Source organism: Bubalus bubalis, chromosome 24 (assembly GCF_019923935.1).
Source record: "Bubalus bubalis isolate 160015118507 breed Murrah chromosome 24, NDDB_SH_1, whole genome shotgun sequence".
NCBI classification, from domain to species: Eukaryota; Metazoa; Chordata; class Mammalia; order Artiodactyla; family Bovidae; genus Bubalus; species Bubalus bubalis.
Genome location: NC_059180.1, coordinates 17,333,746 through 17,344,134, shown reverse-complemented (window position 1 = coordinate 17,344,134; position 10,389 = coordinate 17,333,746). Strand labels below are relative to the sequence as shown.

The 10,389-nt window shown below is 47.5% G+C and overlaps 1 long non-coding RNA gene across 1 annotated transcript; it reads left to right on the top strand.

Annotated features, from left to right (window-relative positions):
- Positions 1-7,215: 7,215 nt before the first annotated feature.
- LOC123331584 lies at positions 7,216-10,074 on the top strand. The gene is made up of 3 exons (XR_006548299.2): positions 7,216-7,315; positions 7,991-8,011; positions 9,503-10,074. It is a non-coding gene; the product is annotated as an uncharacterized LOC123331584 (long non-coding RNA).
- Positions 10,075-10,389: the final 315 nt, after the last annotated feature.

Below are 10,389 nucleotides of genomic sequence, written 5' to 3'. Positions count from 1 at the left end.
CCAGCAGTGGAAGTGTGGAGGCTTAACCAGTGGACCACCCGAGAGGTCCAATCTCTTATCCAGATTTAAATCCACCCTCCCAGGTTCAGGGAAGCTGGTGGGAGGCCACTGTTCTGGCTTCCCCACCCCCCAGGGAAGGAAGAAGCAGAGAGAGCAAGAAAGCCACACATCCCACCAATGTTTCCTGAAAACCTGCTATGTGCTAGGCAGCATGCTGGGTGTGAGGGAACAAAGTCCCTTCCCTCCTGGATCTTACAGTTCAGCGGGAGAGACAGATATTAAAAAGAAAGAAGGAGGGACTTCCCTGGTGGTCCAGTGTTTAAGACTCTGGGCTCCAAATGCAGGTTCAATCCCTGCTTGGGGAACTAGATGCCATATACCACAATTAAAGATTCTGCATGCTGCAACAAAGATCGAAGATCCCACATACAGCAACTAAGACCCAGTGCAGCCAAATTTTTTAAAAAAGCCGGGAAGATCCCCCAGAGAAGGGAATGGCTACCCACTCCAGTATTCTTGCCTTTTACTTTCCATCTCCATGGAAAGTAAAAGTGTTAGTCGCTCAGTTGTGTCCGACTCTGCAACCCTATGGACTGTAGCTGGCCAGGCTCCTCTGTCCATGGGATTCCCTAGGCAAGAATACTGGAATGTGTTGCCATACCCTTCTCCAGGGGATCTTCCCAACAGGGATCAAACCTAGGTTTCCTGCTATGCAGGCACATTTTTTTACTGTCTGAGCCACCAGGGAAGCCCTGGAGAATTCATGGACAGGTGCAAAAAGACACGACTAAACGACCAACATTAAATACACAAAAGGAAAAAAAAAAACCACAAACCCTGAAAGGTGCTATGAAGAAAATAGGAGTCTGAGATGGGGGGAAGGGGGTTAGCAGAGGTCTTTAGGGAGGTGACATTTGAACTGAGCCCTCCTTGACTAGGAGAACCAGGATGGTCTGGAGGAAGAGTATTCTAGGCAGAGAACAGACGAAAGGGCAAAGGCCCCAAGGCACTGGGAGTTTGGCATGTTCACATATAGAAAGATCAGCTACAGCAGTGAGCCAGGAACAGTTGTGAGACATAAGGTCAGCCAGGACTAGAGTAAGGAATTTGTATTTGGCTTAAATGCACATTAGCCCCACCCACTGAGAAATATGGTCCAGTAGACACATCTCTCTTCTGTCTCCCCCGTCCCCAAATGAAATCCATCCATAAGCAGGAGTCCAGGAGCGGAAGTGGAGGCACTGGAGGTGTATCTCCAATAGGACTCCCTTCCACCTTGCGCAAGCGGAGCACGAAGGTTCCTCCTGAGAACAGCAGCCGGGGTGGTTAAAATCGTTGCTGACAACTCTCACTCAGGAGTAAAGTGATTCCCACCAAAAATGTGTTGATTAGCACAGGGGTGGGGACCTTCCCTGGTGGCTCAGTGGTAAAGAATCCCCCTGCCAATGTGGGAGACACGAGTTCGTGTCTGATTTGGGAAGATCCCACGTGCAGGGGAGTAACAAAGCCTGTGTGCCGCGACTATTGAGCACAGGCCCGAGAGTCCGGGAGTCACAACTACGGAAGCCCGCACGCCTAGAGCCCGCGCTCTGCAACAAGAAAAGCCACTGCAGTGAGAAGCCTGCGCGCCACAACGAGAGAGTGGCCCTCGCTCACCACAGCGAGAGAAAAACCTGAAAAGCAGCGAAGACCCAGCACAGCCAGAAATAAATAAATAAAATTATAGCACAGAGGAATGGCTGGCCGCCAGAGTCTTTCTTGGGAATTTCTTTGCAGAAGATTTTTTTAAATTCCCTTAAAATCTGGTCTTGACCTCCCAGGCACTATTCTTCAAATTAGGCAGGGATCCCTAGGGCCTTGTTAAGGCCCAGACTCTATGACTGCTCTGTCTCCTTTATCTGCCTGTGTCTTCGTTTTTTGTGTGTTGTTTTTTTTTTTTTTTAATTTGTAAAATAGGAAGGATAACAAAAATCTGCATTGGAAGATCATCCTAAAGATCATCTACATTATCACCATCTTCATCATCTCCTGGGTTTACTCCAGCCTGGTGGGGGGCACAGATGACAAGAGAAAAAAGGTACAACTTGCTATAAGGCGAGGGCAGAGAAACAGAGAGCAAGCCGGGCAGTCAGGCAAGAAGAGGAAATTTATTAGAGGGAAGAGAGGGTGGCGGGCTCTTAGGGAGAACCAGCGTTCTCCCTTTCTGATGGAGTCCTTCTTATACCCCACCAATGAAAAATTCTCTGAAGGGATTATCAGGTGAGTGTAATCTCCTCGGTTCTGTCTCGTCTCAACAAAAATTTGAAGTGACGGACATTAAAGCCCTAGGCGCATCACAGCTCTTGGACAGACCGTGTTACAGCTCTTAGATCAGTGTTACAGCTCTGTGTTACAGCTCAGTTTTATTTAGAAAATAGCAGGAAAATACATCCTCGAGGAGGCGTGGGGGAATGCCGACCCAAAGACGCAAAGAGAAGAGAGAGCCCCGGCCCTTTGGCTCCTCTTTTTATATGTTTTTTCCTCCCCCCGGGCCTGCCCTGTGTAAGTTGGGCTAGCCAGGAGTGCTGTTTGTTCTACCTGAGGTCCTCACTCCGGTCCTCGGACCTTCCTTTGACCCTCCTTTGCTCTGTTTTTGCGGGCCTTTCCCTTCCTTGTCTTTTAGCCACCGCCATTCAGGACTCCTGTTTCCTATTTTAACTACCTACCAGGGATGGTCACATAGCCGGAGATCTGAAATCTGGTGGTCTCGCAGCTTTGAGAAGATAGGCACCAGTGAGGTACCAGGATGCCATTTGGGCAATTTGGTCAGTCTCAAGGATCACTGATTTATTCTTTGTTTGCGAGGCCGACATCACGAGCCATCTTATCAGTGAGATCCCATGTTGACCCCATCGCCTGCCTTAAGAAATCTAGAATTCTCAGCCCCAGCCATGGCTCTGGGCTTCCTCTCATGGACTAAAAAAGAAATATTGCCATTTCAGTCAACACAAAATGGTACTTGTGCTGTGCTTAGTCGCTCAGTCATGTCCAACTCTTTGCAACCCCATAGACTGTAGCCCACTAGGCTCCTCTGTCCGTGGGGATTCTCCAGGCAAGAGTACAGGAGTGGGTTGCCATGCCCTCCTCCAGGGGAATCTTCCCAACCCAGGGATCAAACCCAGGTCTCTCAAATTGCAGGCAGATTCTTTACCGTCAGAGCCACCAGGGAAGCCCACCTGCTAGTCTACTAAATAACAAATGCTGCCCACCATCAAGCCATCAGTGACTGCAGCGGACAGTTCATGGTGAACAGTGTCGGATTTGTGATCTCCAAAGATTTAACTTTGGGACCAGGGGCCAGGCTTGATCACTCAAGAGCTTTTATATAGCAGAGTTTTATTAAAATATAAAAAGGAACAGAGAAAGCTTCTGACACAGACATCAGAAGGGGAACGGAGAGTGCCCTGCCCCCCGCTAGTTTTAGCAAGCTGTTTTATGTCAGTTTCATCAGTTCAGTCGCTCAGTCGTGTCCAACTCTTTGTGACCCTACGGACTGCAGCACGCCAGGCCTCCCTATCCATCACCAACTCCCTGAGTTTATGTCTGTTAGAAAGTTATTAATCAGGTAAGAGAAACGCCTCAAGGCTAACAGAGTTTCACCAGGCCCCTCTCCCACAGTACGCAATTCTGAGATAGGATGGCATGAGGTGTGACATCTCCCAGCCATAAAGCAATTTATATGAATACTGGTTTGTTGAGCTATTATCAGCCAAAAGTTGGTCTTGCTGCTGCTGCTGCTAAGTCGCTTCAGTCGTGTCCGACTCTTCGTGACCCCATGGACTGCAACCCACCAGGCTCCTCCGCCCGTGGGATTTCCAGGCAAGAGTACTGGAGTGGGGTGCCATTGCCTTCTCCAAAAGTTGGTCTTGGGGGAACCATTTTGAAGAAAGGCAAATTCCAAAGCAAATACATAGTTTCATTAACATAGCTTAAGAAAAACATTTCCATAAGAAAAACGCATTGGTTAGCTCAAGGTTTGAGAAAAGTTAAGTTCAGGTGGACAGGGAGGCCTGGCGTGCTGCGATTCATGGGGTCACAAACAGTCAGACACGACTGAGCGACTGAACTGAACTGAAGTTCAGGTGGAACCAGGTGTCGTCATAGCAACACAGAATTTTAAGAGACATTTGCAGCCTATTTCCTCTGTTTGGAGACCTCTGGCCTTCCTGCCTGTTAGCTCTCTCAGTTGCCCACCTCCCCCATCCCAGGAAGCCCTGAGCCCCGAGGGAATTCAGGATGGCGGAAAAACAGGATATTGGCCCTAGATAAGATATACATCAAAGGAGTAATTTCAGTAAGCCCAGACTCTTGCTTCTTCCCATACAGAGAAAAACACTAAAATCATTAGTTTGAGATTCTGTTTTTGTAATTAGAAGTAATCTTTTGATGTTCGACTACACTTTTTTTTCCCCCTCAGCAAAAACGCCTGTATATCCTGGCTCCTCCCTTACCTCTTTGGAACAGAGCCTCAGAGCTATCTGAGAGGCTGTGTCTCTGGCTACTTAGTTCTCAGTAATGTCCCCAAATAAAACATAATTCTCCACTTTCAGGTTTTCAGGATGAAGAAAAACAGGATATTGGCCCTAAATAGTTAAGATGTACATCAAAGGAGTAATTTCAGTAAGCCCAGACTCTTGCTTCTTCCCATACATAAACACTAAGATCATTAGTTTGAGATGTCTGTTTTTGTAATTAGAAGTAATCTTTTGATGTTCAACTACACTTTTTTTTCCCCTCAGCAAAAATGCCTGTATATCCTGGCTCCTCCCTTACCTCTTTGGAACACAGCCTCAGAGCTATCTGAGAGGCTAGATAGAGGTATCTGTGGTTACATAGTTCTCGGTAATGTCCCCAAATGAAAATTAATTCTCAACATTTAGGTTGTGCCTTTTGTTTTTCCAGTAGACACTCCAAACCTCCATGGGAAGCCCCCAGTAACCTCCGCTGATATTGGCTGATCCTGACACAGAAGACCATCCCTGCCCTCCACCCTCATGCTCTAGCTTCTGCCTACTCCTTCAGAGGCAGGAGACAGATGGACTTCAAGCCAGACACTTACAACTAGCCTCCTGTTCATATTTCTTGAAGCCAGGAATAGATGGGCTCTGGGTTAGACATTTACAGCCAGCCTCCTGCTTACACTTCAGATAGAAATAACAACAGGAACAGGGTAAACAGCTGGACTTTGCCTCCTGGGAACACTTGAAGATAACAGTAATGGCAGGAGCAGAGAGGAATTAAGCCCTGCTTGGGTAAAAAGATCAAGAAGTCACAAATTCCTCATCCTTGGTGTCAGGGAGACCTCAACTGCCCACGCACAAAATGGTACCTGCCATTCTGCGTTACGCTTAGTCACTCAGTCCTGTCCAACTCTTTGTGACCCCATGGACTGTAGCCCACCAGGCTCCTCTGTCTGTGGGGATTCTCCAGGCAAGAATGCTGGAGTGGCTTGTTCCAGTTCCACTCTGAAAGTCCCCGAAGCATGACTTTCTCTAGGTTCGTATGTTGGCATGTTACTCTGCTTTTCTAATAAACGCTTTACTTTGCTCTCTACTTTCTGTCTCCTTGTCAAAATTTTTTTTCAAGGCAGATAAGAGCTAGACCCTGGTGGTCTAGTGGTTAGGATTCAGCACTCTCACCACCGCAACCCACATTCGATCTCGGCCTCACTTCCAGCTGTTGCTCACAGCTGTCTCTCCAAATTTACTTTGTGGTCAGGACTTCCTCACACCAGGCCCGGTGATTCACTCCTTCGCTGAAATATTGATTGAGTAATTACTCCTGAAGAGGGATTGTTAAAACAAAAACAAATTTCTCAAATTATGATCGTGGATCAAAATTTTTACTTTATGTGTTTTAGAGAGAGAATAAGAAAAGAGAGGATATTGGTTCAAGGAACAATCTTAGAGTACCAAACTCAAGTTCATGCGCGCAATGCACAGTGAAACCAAACAAACCAAAACTTTGGAGTTTGGAGCGGAGTAATGTATATTGCTGGGCCGTGCAAGGAGAGCAGGTGGCTCATGCTCAGAAAACCCTGAACTCTCCAAACTCCAAAGGGCTTCAGCAAAGCATTTTTAAAGGGCAGGTGAGGGAGAGGGGAGTCACAGGGTGTGTGATTAGCTCATGCACTGTTCTCTGATTGGTTGATGGTGAGGTATCAATTTTTCGGTGCTGTATCAAGCAGTTAATTTCTTCCATTTGGTAGTGGTTTTAGCATCCATAAATCAGCTGAGGAAGTGTTATCTAGGGACTTCAGAGAGGAGCTACAGCAGAGGATATGGGGGAGGGGTCTGTCCCCAGATGGCCCCATAGAGTCCTACTCCATGTTACATCAGGAAGGGATTTATAGCAAGACAAATTGTTAGGGGAAGCACACTGATCGAAACCGCCCACCCTGGCCAGGCACCATAGTAACCATTTGCATGAGTTGTTTTATGACAGGAGATCCTGATAAGGAACTAATAAGCTACCACCAACCGCAAGAGTTCGGGAAAGGTCTAAAGGAGGCACCGCGTGTCCGTCCACTTCCCAGAATCCCTCTGGCCAGCATCCATCTTGGCTGAGCGATGCGTGCGCCACCAGGAAAGACTCTGAATTAGAATGATTGGCCAAAGACCACCCGGAAACTACTCCCATCCCCATAAAACCCGAGACTGCGAGCCACGCGGCAGAGCTCTTCTCCTGGGTTCCCTTACCCTACTGCTCTCCACCTGGGTGCCCTTTCCCGATAAAATCTCTTGCTTTGTCAGCACATGTGTCTCCTCGGACAATTCATTTCCGGGTGTTAGACAAGAGCCCAGTTTCGGGCCCTGGAAGGGGTCTGCCTTCCTGCAACAGAATGAGTGTCTAGAATAAGGCTATCCAACAGAAATTTTTGCTATGGCGGAAATCTTTCACATTGTGCAATACCATAGCACTAGCCACCTATGGCTGTTATACACTTGACATATGGTTAGTGTGGCTGAGGAACTGATTTTTTTAATTTTATTGACTTAATATTTAAATAGTCACAGGTGGCTAGTGATTACAGTAGGGACAGTGCAGGGCTAGATTATTAGACCCCAAGGTACAACTTTATCAATTGCCTCAGCATGGAGGAGAAAGGGTATTGGTCCGGAGAGATGAAAGGAGAGAAATGGGTCAGACTGCATCAAATGTTAGCCCCAGAGCTATGGAGGGGCGGGGTCTAATGGATCTGGTAGGACCAGTGTGAGACCGCCCTGGCCAAGTAAGAAGTTGGCAGCCAGTGTGGGCAGAGCAAGATGCTAGCAGCGTGAGTTTCCCACCATTCCCCTCAAGTCTGGACCAGAGGTGTGGAGAGCAAGAGAGAGGTCCCATAGTAGCAGCACCAAAGAGGGCTGGGTGCGCCCCTTAGGAAGTTCTCAAAACCTGGAGAGACCTCCAGAGACACTGAATTCAGGGTCTCTCCAACCCAACTCTGTATACCCCCAGCCTCGATTTTGCAAAGATTTTTCCAGGGGGGTGGGGATGGCAAGGTGGGGACTGTTTCCACTTTAGTTTTTTTATTAAAAAAAAAATAAACAAAACCCCTACTTACCACTTTTTTTCTGATTACTAAATTGGCACGTGCTGGCCTTCTCTGATTCAGAGAAAACCTAAAGGTATAAATAGGAAAGTGAAAACCACCGGAAATCCCATCCCCCGCCCAGGCACCTGGCACCACGTGGGCGGTCCCCAAATGTATGTTTGTTTTTAAAGGTGTATCTCTGTTAACATCCTGTTGAATAATCTTTCTGACATTACTTTCCCACCAAAGTTATTAATTAAACACGCACACGCCCACACAAACAGCTAGAAGAAGTTTCTGAGTCCCCGCTGCAAGAGAGGCGTGATCTCACTGGATCCTCACAGCAGCCGGAGACCTCTGTGGGAGACATTTCCATGATGTACCCCAATTGCTAACCACTCTTGTCTGCCGTCTGTCTAGATTCTTCTACCCCTTTTACAGGTGAGAACACTGAGACTCAGAGAAGCAAGGGCTCTGCACTCATCCTGCCTCAGTTTGGAACCGACCTTTGCCAATTCGGAGCTGTGTGACTGTGGACAAAGTATTGACTCCTCTGGGCCTCAGTTTCCTCCCCAGCAAAGATGGATAAGAGAAGTCCCGGGGCAGCCCATAGTGGTGGGGTGAGGAGTGCATGTCTTGATGGGTGAAAGCTAGGCGATGCCCAGCTGCTCTTGTAATTAACTTGCCTAAGCTCCCTGACAGCAGTAGAACAGCGCCAGATCTTCCTTAAAATCCCACCCTTTTTCAGCTTTATTAAGGAGCTGAGGACACGAGGCCGGGGAGAGCAGATGGGCTGGAGACCAGCTCCTTGGTTCTTGCTGCCCCCTAGTGGCCCACTCTTGCCCTGCGCCTGCATCTGTGCCCAGGGAGGTGCCACACCCAGAAAACTAGACCTGGGGTATCTCCACCCTCCCAGCCTCACCTCTCTTTCATCCCTGCCTTTCTCCTCCATCTCCTCCAGCACCTGGTAAAGGGCTTGACTTACGTTAGGAACTCAGCGTGCTCCAAGGATCAGCGGTGTGGCTCAGAGCCAATCGTGCCATCTGTGCTTCCTTCCTCCTCTGTAAAATGGGAATAATAATAGTACTGATCTCATGGATGTTAGCAGAGAAGGCAATGACACCCCACCCCTGTACTCTTGCCTGGAAAATCCCATGGACGGAGGAGCCTGGTAGGCTGCAGTCCATGGGGTCGCTAAGAGTCAGACAGGACTGAGCGACTTCACTTTCACTTTTCACTTTCATGCATTGGAGAAGGAAATGGCAACCCACTCCAGTGTTCTTGCCTGGAGAATCCCAGGGATGGGGGAGCCTGATGGGCTGCCGTTTATGGGGTCGCACAGAGTCGGACACGACTGAAGCGACTTAGCAGCAGCATGGATGTTAGAGTTAAATGTGTTAATACACATAGGGCTTAAACAGGTGCCTGCACACGGTTAATGCTTTTGGAATGTTTCCTAGCATTATTGTTATTATACTGAATGGGTCTGTGGGTGTCATGGAGTGAAAGTGAAAGTCGTTCAGTCGTGTCCGACTCTTTGTGACCCCATGGACTATACAGTCCATGGAATCCTCCAGGCCAGAATACTAGAGTGTGTAGCCATTCCCTTCTCCAGGGAATTTTCCCAACCCAGGAATAGAATCTATGTCTTCTGTATTGCAAGCAGATTCTTTACCAGCTGAGCCACAGGGGAAGCCCAGGTGAGGGCATAAAACATAATGAAAGGAAATAACAACATTCTAAATTTAATGGACTGACTGGACCAATAGAAATCCGAGACAAAAACTCCTGAATGAATGACCCCACCGACTGTATTTGTATGTGTCCACATCACTTCTACAAGCCATTCCGCATGCAGAGTCAGAGTTTGTACATTTGCACAGGTTTATATCATGCATTTCTCATCATATATTCACATTTATTATATGACAGGTCTTTCCAGAGAAGGAGAGCAAAACAAGAGAGACCAAGATGCAGAGAGAGAGAGAGAAACACAAAACGAACTTCTAGATTGAAACTTGACTCCAACCACAAAGTGACTTCTGACTCAAGCTGTAGACTGATTCCTGACCCAGCTGTGGACCTATTTGTGATCCTGGCTGCACATTGACCCCAGCCACATGCTGATCCCTAGCCCTGGCCACAGAATTACCTTTGACCCCAGCCCAGAGACCAATCTCTGACTCTGGCCACCCAGATCCCTGACCCCGATACACTGACACCCCACCTTATCTGGGATTGGCATTTTCTGATTTCAGCTAGTGAATTCAGCTTGAGTTGGTCAACATATCTGGTCTGTCTTTCCTTCCTCTCTGCCATGGAAGTGAGGAGAAAGCTCATAGTTCTCCTTTCTAATCAAAGAGGACAGGGTTAAGAAAGGCCCTTTTGCCACCTTCTGTTCTGCTTTGGATGTGATGTCTGGTGGTTTGGCAGCCATCTTGTGATCATGAGGGGACAAGCTTGGAGAAGAAAGATAGTGTTCTGAATGTGGCAGAGTGAGAGGGGAAAAAAAGGGCCTGGATCTTTGATGATATCACCAAGTGATCAAATAGACCTCTGGATTCTGAAACAAACCATAAACATGCTTTTGTTTGAACCATGTAGTTTTTCTTTTGTAATCACAAAGCAGCTTTAAAGACTGTAGTCAGTACCATAATGGACCCCTAAAAATGTTCACATCCTAATCTCTGGAAACTGTGGACGTGTTACACAGCAAGGGAGAATCAAAGTTACAGATGGGATGACGATTGCTAATTAACTGACCTTGAGATGGGAGATTATCCTGATTATGTGGATGGGCTGATAGAATCAGAGTCTAT